At 47.3% G+C, this 12,442-nt stretch overlaps 1 long non-coding RNA gene across 3 annotated transcripts in view; it reads right to left on the bottom strand.

The window, feature by feature from the left end:
- Positions 1-334: 334 nt before the first annotated feature.
- LOC140389225 (uncharacterized) overlaps positions 335-12,442 on the bottom strand; it is a 60,012-nt gene continuing 47,904 nt past the window's right edge. For all 3 annotated transcript variants that reach the window (XR_011934298.1, XR_011934297.1, XR_011934299.1), the window contains exons 3-4: positions 1,331-1,428; positions 335-893 (exon numbers count right to left, since the gene is read on the bottom strand). This is a non-coding gene — a long non-coding RNA (uncharacterized lncRNA). The remainder of the gene's footprint in view (positions 894-1,330; positions 1,429-12,442) is intronic.

Below are 12,442 nucleotides of genomic sequence, written 5' to 3'. Positions count from 1 at the left end.
ACTTTGATAAGACACAAATTGTTCAATTTAAAACTAACATTGATTTTTGTTTGCCAGAGGTATCAATGGCTGTGTGGCAAAGGAGTTAGACTGCAGATTAACCTTGATCTCATTGTGGCGGAGGAGTCTCAAAAGGCTAAACTACCCACTCATGCTCCGATGTAATCGTTTTTATCGGATCAGTCACCATTCTTAATTGTCCTGAGCAGTTGAAATGGATATTTGGACAGGGTGGATAATGGCTCCCCATTTAAATATATCACCAATTTCACATCATCAGCATATGCAAATATGGTAACCATGGATTGCAATTGGAAATAAAATGAGACAGTCATTGAAACAACTTACTGTTTAATGTCACCAACACTGTGATTTTGCCCCAAACTAATTCTATTTACATAGGCTTCTCCCTTGATTCAATTTATTCATTTAATAAATGTGTTCTCTTACATATATGTTGGGCCGACAAGTGGAAAAAGACAGTGAGCAAGTCAACGTTCTAATATGTCATTGAGTTTCAATTTCTTGAAGACACCAATTTCGTTAGAGTCAATGGATATTTAAGAATATGTTTTAATTCCTCTCTGAATTTAGCCTGAGCCACTGCATAGATAAATGTATTTGTACATGAACTCAAACATTGAAGCATATATCCAGTCTGCTCCATGATGGCGAATGGATCATTATAATCTGTGAACATAAACTGAATGCCGGCGAATTGTGTACACACAGAATGAACAAAGGTCACCATCCATAGCAATATAAAGCAGCCAGAGATGGCCAGCAGTAATATGATCGATTTTCTTCGGTTCTCCATCTCTGGGTCATTGTGATCTTCATTATTGTTACTCGCCCGCAGGCTCCTCCTCACTCTATTGGCTCGAACAATGTGTCTGATGGTCAAAGCATTGAGCAGAATGATCAACACAAATGGTGTAAATGGTGTGAAGGTGATGTCAAAGAAGAAATATGCTACCCATAGAGGTAAATTGGAGAGGCTCGATTTCACATTGCAGAACCAGGCTACATTGTCAATCATCTCCAAGTGCTCATTTTCAAAATAAATGGGAATGTTTTCTACAAAGCTCAGTCCAAACACAGTGGCTATAACTATGGCCGCAGTTCTTTCAGTACAATATTTTTCTCTCAACCTCTGGCAACAAATGGCGATGAATCGATCAAAGGTGAAAGAGACAGTTAACCAGACCGAACAATCAATGGCTGTGAAAACCAGAGCGATGTTGAGACTACAAACAGGCGTGTAGTCCAAGAATGAATATGAGAAATAAATGTCATTAATCTCATAAAATATGACATCAAATATGATTACCAGTAGATCTGCCACTGCCATGGCCACCAGATAACGAGTAATACATTTAGAAAGGCCACATCTTCCTCGGGGGAGAGTAACAATTGCCACGAAATTACCTACAGGAAAAGGAGAATAAAATGGAGATTAAACTGATGCAATTCACAGCAGTAATCAATTTGAGAATATGTTAGATGGACATTAATTCTCAATCCTTTGTGATATCACTCTATTCAGTTTCCTTTTACAATAGATGGATTATGAGTCAGGTGGTAGTGCCAGACCATCTGAAAATGAATGATTAACCAGTTTCATACTAATCCAGATTATATTAGCTCTGAAACAAAATGACTACCACAGAATGGAGTGACATGTACCAGATATCTTGGTGTGCCACACAAAATGCAGTGATCTTAAATACCCCTTGCATACAATTATTTGGAAAACACACAAAGTTGGCTACAATGACCAGGGGTTAGATCATGCTTTTATGCAATACTCTAGATGAATGATAGCATGCAGGCAGTTCTGACCAATTTCCTCTCATAGTCTGCATTGGAAATAAGATTCGAGAGGAATGAAAAATTGGGAGACAGAGCAAAATGGGTTGTCTCGGATGATCACCCCATTGTTATTCTCTACTCTCTCCTGATTTTTATTTCCTTTGTTGCTCGTTTTAGCCTTAGTTTAATTGCTCTTGTTCTATCACCTTTGCTCTTGGGTCGCCAGGTATCTTTCTGATACTGCCACGTGGTTCAAGTCCGAGTAATGATCAATAATCCAACACACCGCTTAGTAAGAGTTAAATCAACGCACATTTATTATATACAGTAATCAATACTTATACATTAATTCTACTTCTAAGCTATTTCCTACAACTAACAGGCCAATACTTAACTTTGGAAATGGCCCATCAGGTCAGGGAAACAAATGGCCTTTCGTATGGGTTCTGGGCCTGTGGGATTCAAAGCGGGTACAGGTCGATAGTCAGGAGTGCCTATCTCGTAGCGAGCGTTGGAGTAAGACTTACAGTTCTTGCGGCTGTTGTAGAAGGTCAGGAGAAGGGTCTCGAAGTGTGCGGAGAGGAGAAGAGAGAGCGATTTGAACTTGGCCCCTATTCTTATAGTCCCCAGGAGCTTCCCGCCTTTCAGGGCGGACCCTGTACCTGGTTCCAAGTGATTGGACTTCGTCCAATCACTTGGTTCGATATTCTCCAATGCTGGAGCGATTCCTTGATTGATGGGCGGTTTTGGGGTGGCCGTTCACCTCTCTTTTGTGTGGGCTCCGGCTGGCGCCGAAAAGTCTGGGTTGGCTTTGTGTGTCTAATTTGTAGCATATTGTTCCCGGGGACTGCTGATTAGTATTCAGATGGCTGGTGTGTTGTTATGTTGATGGCTGCAGGTATTGATTCTGTCTGGCCTCCCCAGAGGCGAATACAGTGTTTTACCTGCAGCTGTCTGTTTGAGTCCTGTTGGCTGATTTTCCCATCAGCCTCTTCCGTTTGCCATTTTAAATTGGGATTTGGCCATTCTAATTGGGAGTTAGCCATTTTAACCGGCTACATTCCCTCCTTGTGATCCGAACGCGAAGCATCACATCATTATTGTTACTTTCCATTCCCTGACCCGGGGGCCGGGGGGGACACCTCCTACATGGCCTCTGCACTGACCATAGTTATGCACAAAAATTTTAACTAACAATTCTGAGGGCACTATGTCAGACAGGGACATGCATTACAAAACAACAAACTTGGAACCTCTAACTTATCCTTAGTATACTACACTCGCTAAACATTCCATTATCCTACCTTCCTCAATCATACAACAAAAATCACAGCATTTCATACAGTCTTTCCTGGCTTGGCAATCAAGCTCAGGATCATACAATTTTTGCTCATGAAAAAGTTTTTTTACATCTCTTTATTTACAACAACAATAAACGCAAGTGAATGCACTTTATTATTTTATTATAGATCGCGGGGGTCGGGGATCCTTTATACCGGGGTTCGAGCGCGGTAGGCTCTCCTTCTCCATTTACGTAGGTGCATTGTCTGCACTACACAGCAGAGTATCGCCAACGTTAACAGTGCTTCAATCACGTAGGACAGGGATCACCAGGTTATGAACCTGGCACACCAGGAAGATATAGTGTCGCTGGTGACTGGGCTCTGGGTACTGCGGGGCAGTGAAATATTAACGGCTGGGGGGTTTGAAGTCATGGGGCACGTGTTCACGCGCAACCAAAGGTTCATATACAGTATGTTGATCAATATGAAGGAAGTCCTCATGGGTGTTCTCTTTCTTTATTTTATCCAGTCTTGGAGCTTCTGGAGTTCTGTAGAAACAAGCATAGTCCAGTATGCTAGTGTGTCTGTCCTTTGGTGCCAATTATTCCCTTATAATTGGTTACTATGTGTGACTCCCTCATTTCTTTTCCAAAAAACAAATTTTAGGACACGGCACACTTCCCAATCATGAACCAGTGCTGATTTACCATCCAAATGTTCCAGGATGTAAATAGCAGATGGCCGGCAACCTAAAGGTTACCTAAACAAACAACTTTTTGAAATGAAAAATGCCAAATGAGGTGCGTATGGGCCACGATGGGTAAGATTTGGATGGAGTCCCCGGGTAGGACGGCTACCAATGCCGTATCTTTCCTACCCGAGCGTAGTTGACCAGAGGGGGGCGTTCCCAGGCAGGGCAGGTCTCACGTTGTTTCTCCACTGCCTGAGCAACCGACAAGAACGGGCAAAAATGTAGTGTCATCATGGTGGGGCTGCTGTCGTGGTTCTATCCTTCGAACCAGAAGGGCAGTTACGAGCGGGTGTCTGATACTCGAACAAGTGTCAGTCGAAAAGCTAGTTCCTCTGAACAAGTGTCTGGCAACGGTGGGTCTCTGTGGGCAAGTGCTCAGAGGTTTCAGGTGAATTGGCGTCTGGCCAAGGTTAGTCTCTGAAGGCAAGTCCTCAGAGGTAACAGCCGAATAGGCGTGTGGCAGTGAGAAAATTCTCCTGTCGGACATACAACATGTAACAAACGTACAAACAGCATTAAAACATTCTGCAGGTTCCATCAGAAAGGACAACACTTCTCCCAAGCGGTTCCTTTGAAACATCATGTGGACACCTCAGTTCTCGGTTGCGAACAGGGTCGCAAAGGGGTTATCGGTTTGGGAGTCAGACCCAAGGTCGTCCTCTTCTCCTGGGTGCCAAACTCTGCAGTGGATTAGGGCTGAAAGGGCTGCATGGTGTGAGTTGGGGTCACTCCCGTCATTGCGGACGAGTCTGTATGAGTTGTCACGGTGCCAATAATTGGTGTCTAGTTGTATGGGGACAAAATCGGGGTCATCAGTGTGGTTCGGTGGTCGGCGGTGGGGTTTGTTCAGAAAAGTGATCAGGAAGGGATCACTTGGATCGAAGTCGGAGTCGCTGGGTGTGGGTCCGGTTGCATGGGGATAGTAGGGAGGCGTGCTGTGGCTATAGTCCGAGTCACAGTTGCTGTCTCTGCTGCTGCAGTCTGTGGGCGTTCCGGGGCGGAGTGTATATTTCGGGGGTGGCGTCGAGGTCGAGTCCGTGGCTGGGCTGGACGTGGTGGGGGTTGGTAGAGTTACTTTAGCTGTGGGCGGGGTGTGGTGTGCTGCGTCGAGCATGACGTGGTGTGCGTGGTTCGACTGTGTTCCATAAACCTTCAGCTGGTTTATATGAAACCAGGTAGTCTTACCATTGGGGTACTTTATTTTGTAAAAGGAAGGGTTTACTTTATCCGCAATGGAATACGAACCCGAGTATTTTGGTGACAGGAATGTGCTGGGGTTATATACAGAAAGCATCACTTGCTGTCCGATATCGTATTCAGTCGCATGCACTGTCTTGTCGAAACAAGCCTTGCTCTGTTTCTTTTTGGCGCCCAATTTTACTGCGGCTGCTAACTGAGCCGTTTTAACATTTGCAACTAATTGCTCCACGGCTTTCTCGTGTGTGAGGGCCGTTACTTCGAGGCTGGTCAGGTCTAAACCGAACAAGTATTCTGTGCCTTTCATGGGGCATCTGGTCATGAGAGTATGTGGGGTGTAACCTGTGGATGTAGAATTAGTGTTACGCAAAAATATCAGCACAAAAGGGAGGACCGAGTCCCAAGTGGTGTTGTTCTGCTGGACCATTTTTCTGAGGGTGGTTTTTAGGGTCCGATTCATGCGCTCCACGATACCACTCGACTGTGGGTGGTATGCTTTGTGGAATTTTTGGGTGATGCCAAATATCGTGAGGACGTTCTGCATGACACGTCCCGTAAAATGGGAGCCTTGGTCAGATTCAATGCTGCGGGGGAGAATCTTGGCTGTGGTTTTTGCAGTGTTTGTGCGGGCTGGAAATGCTTCCACCCATTTTGTAAATGTGTCTGTGACCACAAGTACATATTTATAGCCATTCCAGCAAGGGGGCAATGGACCTATAAAATCAATCTGGAGGTTAGTCCAGGGGCCATTGACGGGTCGGGTGTGGCTGAGTTGGGCCTTTTTGGCATATCTGTCGGGGTTATTCTGCGCACAGATAAGACAATTTTCTATGTAATGGCTTACATCTTCCTTCAAATTTGGCCACCAACAAAGCTGTTTGAGATGGGCTGTAGTGGGACCGATTCCCTGATGTCCATGACCGTCATGGAACAAACAAATCAATTGGTTCCTGTCCTGTTCAGGAACCACATAAAGGGTGTCCTTTAACACCACACCGTCATGTGTGGTCAGTGTATTTCTAAACCTCTTGTAGGAGGCGGGATACTTCCCTTTTACAATCTCCGTGAGATTGCTGTCCTGCTTCTGGGCCTCCACTAGATCCTCGATCTTTGTCTGTGTGACCTGAACTGCACTCACTGGCGCGCTTTCGGGGGGTTTCCAAAAATACCCATGTCTGGAACCTGCCTTAGCCAGTGTGTCGGCTTTTACATTTCCAGGGGGGTAGGAACGATGGTGGCTGCGGACTTTGATGATCCCAAGAGCCCTGTTCTGGGCTTTTTCTAAAACATGGCGGAGCAATGGGGCTGAGGGGAGGGGTTTTCCGTCTGCGGAAACAAATCCTCTTGCTTCACACAGGGGCAGAAATTCCGTGAGGCTGTTAGAGACATAGAGGCTGTCCGAGTATATGTCTGCTGGGCTGGGGAAGGAATCTGAGTGCTCAACTATATATGCAATGGCTGCAAGCTCTGCTGTCTGCGCACCTAAGTGTCCGGGTAGTTTCAACAATATTTCCTCGAGGGCGTGTCACGTCCTCGACATAGATCCCGCAACCTGTTATGCGCTTCCCATCCAAGACTGTGGAAGATCCATCCACATAAATCTTTATCGGCTCACATGTGTCCGTGTGCGGGGGGCTCTGAGTTGAATTACCTATCTTTCGGGGGGGGGGTGTTTTAGCGATAACCTGTGTTGTGGTGTGGAGCCTGTGTTGTGGTGTGGAGAGATAATCTCACATTCATGAGGGGTTCCGGGGTACTGTAAATTGTCGGCTAAGTAGGTGTGTGTCTTTGTCCTTTTCACAGCGATGTCCCGTCCCTGCAAGAGGAGTCCACCTGGCTGCTCTTATTTGGCTGACGGTACCGTCCTTGAGTCGTCCGTCCAGTAAAAGTTGGGTGGGGGTGTGTTCGGTCAGAATTGTGATGGGGTTCAGTCCGATAATAAATGAAAAGTACTGGACTGCCCAGAAAAACGCGAGCAGGTGCCTCTCACAGGCTGAAAATCCCTGCTCCACAGCATCTAAAAGTAGGGAGGCGTAAGCTATGCATCTTAACTGGTCATGCTGTTCCTGGAGGAGCACGGCTGAAAGGATGCGGTCTGTGGTCGCTACCTCTATGGCGTAAGGGGAAAGCGGGTCTGGAACTTGTAGTGTGGGGGCTGCTATGAGTGCCTGTTTTAAAGAGTCCACAGCATCCGTATGCTGCGGAAGCCATTCTCAGGGGTCTCCCTTCTTTAGGAGGTCTGAGAGGGGCGCTGCCTTGCTGGCGAAACCGTCAATGTGGTTTCGGCAGTAGCCAACCAGTCCTAAAAATGACCGGAGGGCTGAAACGTCCTGGGGAAGGGGCAATTTAGCAATCGAGTCAATCCTTTTATGCTCGATCTCACGTTTACCGTGCGTGATAATTGTTCCCAAATATATCACTTTGTCTTCCAAAATCTGGGCCTTTTTGGGGTTGACTTTACACCCAATTGAATGTAATAGTTCCAGGAGTTCGGACAGAAGCTCAATGTGCTCTTCCTTGGTGTCTGTCTGCAGTAGTAGGTCGTCTACATACTGTACCAGACATTCGGCGCGAGAAAATTTTGCTAATCCATTTGCCAGCTGTCGGTGGAAAATGGAGGGGGAGTTGTGGAATACTTGTGGCAGGCATGTCCACGTGTACTGCTGTGCTTTAAAGGTGAAGGGAAATTTGTACTGACACGCCTTTGCCAATGGAATGGACCAGAATCCATTACTGATGTCCAAAACCGTGGAGTAGCGGGAATTGAGTCCCTGCATGGTCTCGGGACTTGTTGCTACGGTGGGGGCTGCTGCGGGGGTGACTTTGTTGAGTTCCTGATAATCAATGGTCAGTCACCATGATCCATCGGGCTTTCTCACTGGCCAAATCGGGGCATTATTAGTGGAGGCTACTGATCTAAGTACGCCCTGCTCTAATAAGCTCTCTATTACTTTTAAGATTTCTCCCTCTGCCTCTAGGGGAAATCCGTACTGTTTCTGGGGTCTTGGGTCAGGTCCTGTTACTTGTACGGAGCCAGTCATCCATCCACAGTCGTGCTTGTGGGTCGCGAATGCTGCCCTGTTCTTTTGCAGACCTGCCCTAACCGGCTTGTCCGTACTAAGCGTTGTCGGGTTGAACCAAAATTCGCCTACGGCGCTAAGTTTGTTCATATATTCGCCTATGTTGAGCGTTGCAGGGGCTCTTGCGGATTTCGCCATCTTCCAGACACACTGGTTGACTGGATCGAATGAAAGGTGGTGGGAATTCATGAAGTCAATTCCCAGAATGTGTTCTGCTGTGTGGGGCAGATCTACTAAAACCACGGGGTGCTTTGTGGTGATGGTGCCGATTTGAATGGGTACAGGGGCTGTGATGTGTCCCTGCTGTGAGTGGCCTGTAAAGCCACAGAGGGTGATAGTGGCTGTAGTGGGCCACGTGTCCTTTTGAAATAGGGTGGAGGAATTTATGGTGGTGCGGGACCCTCCTGTGTCCCAGAGAAATTCGATAGGCTGTCCCCGAATTTTCGCTGCAACTACTGGTCGTCTTGACCTATCCAAAAGGGTGTCGCAGACCCAACTGGGGGAGCCCGTACACCGTCGGTCCGTTCCGGTCAAGTCCGTCTGATCCGAACGGGCGCTAACGCTATGAATGGGCTGTCTTTTTCTTACTCAGAGTGCCCGTCTGCTGGGCTCTCTGTGGCTTTTTAGGGGCATTGCACTCTTTTGCAAAATGTCCCAACTGTCCGCAGTTGTAACACTCTTGTGACTTCGGTGGGGGGCTGTTCTTTCCCTCATTCACCCATGGAGGGTTCTGGGGTGTTGTTTTTACTGCCTGCATGTCTGCGGCGGCCTGCTTTTCCTCGCTATTCTTAACGGTGGGTTTACTTTGAACAGATTGCTCCCAAACGCGGGACAATCTTTTCACCACCCACTTCTCGTTATGGGCCTCCTCGGAGGGATCATAACTTGTATAGGCTTTCTGTCCAGTATCTGTGGCATGGGAGATAAGGGTGCGGGTCCATTTGGCCATGTTGTCTGGGGACAAATGGGCCCGGTCTACGTCTCCGAAGACTGCTGCGAAGTGAATCCACAGGCGTCCAGCGAACGCTGTGGGGTGCTCAGGTTTCTTCTGCCTACATTTATTGAGGCCATCTACGGGGTCACCCCGGTTATACCCGATGGCATCCAGGATCGCGGTATGCATTTCTGCAAGGGTGCCTCCTCCTACATTCTGTGGGTTGGGAAGAACTGCTGCTACTGATGGATCTAAACTTAAAACCATGAGCTTTACATGCTCTCTCTCGTCCAGGCCGTACATGTTCGCCTGACGTCTAACTGTGGCAAAGAACTGGTGGGGGTCTGAGGCGGGGAGGAACGGTGTGATCTTCGCGCACGCGTCCCGTAATTGGGTCACTGTTAAGGGGGTGGAATATATGTTAGTGTGGAAAGATGCGAAGCCCCCCCAGTGTGGAAGCCTGGATAAATGACATGGCAGGGTTTATCATGTTGGAGAGGATAAAGTTTGCCTTGAGAGGGTCTGTGCAGGGGTTCTCCAGGCTGTGGCAACCGTTCCTAGACTATCTCACGGAGCATTAGATGAAGTTCGGTCAGCGGCAACCCGGGGGGAGAGGGGAGGGGGGGACATCTCTTTCAGTGGGGGGGGGGGAAGAAGTGTGGACGGGGAAGGGGAGTTTTCCTGGGGGCACTTGAGCAAGAAAATACATAAATGTTCAGGAAAGTTGATAGGTGCGGGAGGAATTCAATGTACAAAGTTCTGTATTATGTCGATTTGATATGTTTATGTCTTGCTATGCGACTTTTCTTTTCTTTTTGTTCCGGGGGGGGGGGGTTTTAATGGGTGACAATTTTGTTGAAAAATTCTTAATAAACATATTTTTTTTAAAAATGGGATGGAATATAGATATTCCGCATCTTCCGATGTGGCTGTGCGATGGGTGGTTACAGGGTTCATTGGAGCTTGAACTATCTGCTGTGTGGGGGGGGTTGGGTGCTTTTCTCTTTTGGGGCTTTCCCTGCGCACATGTTCCCTGAACATATCTCTGCGCTGTTTTGTGTAACTCTTCCCAATCAGGGCAGTCTTCCTGGTCTAACTTTTCCCCAAAGGTTTCCTGAAAACCCTTTTGAACAGAAAGCAGTGATTGCAGCTCTGCAATCTGCTTCTGGCACTTTGCGTGATCTAAGGTGCTTTGTCTTGGTTCTGTTGTGGCAGCATGGAGTGCTCTTAATGCTGCTTTTAGATCGCTACACTGTCTCTGTAACGCTTCTACCTGTTTTTCCGTTTCTTCTCTTGCCAGGACGTTGTGTGTCCTATTAGGCCTTTTCATATTGCGACTGGAAACTGCTTAAATGCGCCAGACAAGACTGGTGAGCCCGTTTGGCGTCAGCCACCTCTCCATCTTTTGCTGCCAATTTCCTCCTTAATTCTAAATTCTCTTTTTCAACTTCGCTTACATCGACTTTACTCATCCGATGTATGCCCTCAACTTCTTTGCGGAGCGTCTTGATGACCTCCTCTGTGCCTCGCAATTGTGCCAAACAGGACACGATTGCCATCGGCTTGCGAGCTTTTCCCAAGCTCTACTTGTGTATCTTGCTCAGGTTCTCCCACCAAGTATGCCCTATACTTCCGGGACCTGATTCCTCATTGTCGCAGAAATCATTCCACAGGGGCCATCATTTGCCCTTGAGATATTCCCGGATTTCCTCCTCCCAAATGGGACACTGTCCCACTCTACTGCTGCTGGTCGCTGCGACCACAAATTCCTCAGGGTTCATGAGGCGCTGCATTGCCTGCATTGCCATCTTTCCTAACCGACTGATTCTTCTAAATTTGGAACAGGGAGCTAAGGTGGTGTCGTAGATGCAGGTACGGCTTTCGCTACTTTCTGAAAATACAGACCTCCGACCCATTTGACGCAACAAAAATCTATCAGTTTTACCTTACAGCCCTGTTAGTTACGCATGCTTACACACACTTCCAAATTATGACTATTGATCAGAACTGCTTGAACACTTGTGGTTTTCTGTTTCCAATTGGGTTTCTAATTCAAATTTCTTGGGTTCTCCCGGAGTGGTTTTCCACTTCTAGATAGGGTCCCGTCAGGATGTCGCCAAAATGTTGCTCGTTTTAGCCTTAGTTTAATTGCTCTTGTTCTATCACCTGTTCTATCATCTGTCGCCAGGTATTTTTCTGATACCGCCATGTGGTTCAAGTCCGAGTAATGATCAATTACACCGCTTAGTAAGAGTTAAATCAACGCACATTTATTATATACAGTAATCAATACTTATACATTAATTCTACTTCTAAGCTACTTCCTACAACTAACAGGCCAATACTTAACTTTGGAAATGGCCCACCAAGTCAGGGAAACAAATGGCCTTTCATATGGGTTCTGAGCCTGCGGGATTCAAAGCGGTACAGGTCGATAGTCAGGAGTGCCTATCTCGTAGCGAGCATTGGAGTAAGACTTACAGTTCTTGCGGCTGTTGTAAAAGGTCAGCAGAAGGGTCTCGAAGGGTGCGGAGAGGAGGAGAGAGCAATTTGAACTTGGCCCCTATTCTTATAGTCCCCAGGGGCTTCCCACCTTTTGGGGCGGACCCTGTACCTGCTTCCAAGTGATTGGACTTCGTCCCAATCACTTGGTTCGATATTCTCCAATGCTGGAGCGATTCCTTGATCGATGGGTGGTTTTGGGGTGGTCGTTCACCTGTAGGCTCCTGCTGGCGCCGAAAAGTCTGGGTTGGCTGTGCGTGTCTAATTTATTAATTGGCTGTGCGTGTCTAATTTATTAATAATGCGGCAGCACGGTAGCATTGTGGATAGCACAATTGCTTCACAGCTCCAGGGTCCCAGGTTCGATTCCGGCTTGGGCCACTGTCTGTGCGGAGTCTGCACATCCTCCCCGTGTGTGCGTGGGTTTCCTCCGGGTGCTCTGGTTTCCTCCCACAGTCCAAAGTTGTGCAGGTTAGGTGGATTGGCCATGATAAATTGCAATTTCTGTCCAAAATTGTCCTTAGTGTTGGGTGGGGTTACTGGGCTATGGGGATAGGGTGGAGGTGTTGACCTTGGGTAGGGTGCTCTTTCCAAGAGCCGGTGCAGACTCGATGGGCCGAATGGCCTCCTTCTGCACTGTAAATTCTATGATCATTTGTAGCATATTGTTCCCGGGGATTGCTGATTAGTATTCAGACGGCTGGTGTGTTGTTATGTTGATGGCTGCAGGTATCAATTCTGTCTGGCCTCCCCAGAGGCGAATACACTGTTTTACCTGCAGCTGTCTGTTTGAGTCCTGTTGGCTGAATTTCCCATCAGCCTCTTCCGTTTGCCATTTTAAAATCGGGGTTTGGCCATTCTAATTGGGAGTTAGCCATTTTAA

The sequence above is a fragment of the Scyliorhinus torazame genome, chromosome 14, assembly GCF_047496885.1.
Source record: "Scyliorhinus torazame isolate Kashiwa2021f chromosome 14, sScyTor2.1, whole genome shotgun sequence".
NCBI classification, from domain to species: Eukaryota; Metazoa; Chordata; class Chondrichthyes; order Carcharhiniformes; family Scyliorhinidae; genus Scyliorhinus; species Scyliorhinus torazame.
Note: the sequence above shows the minus strand (reverse complement) of the source record. Positions and strands in the feature narration are given on the sequence as shown.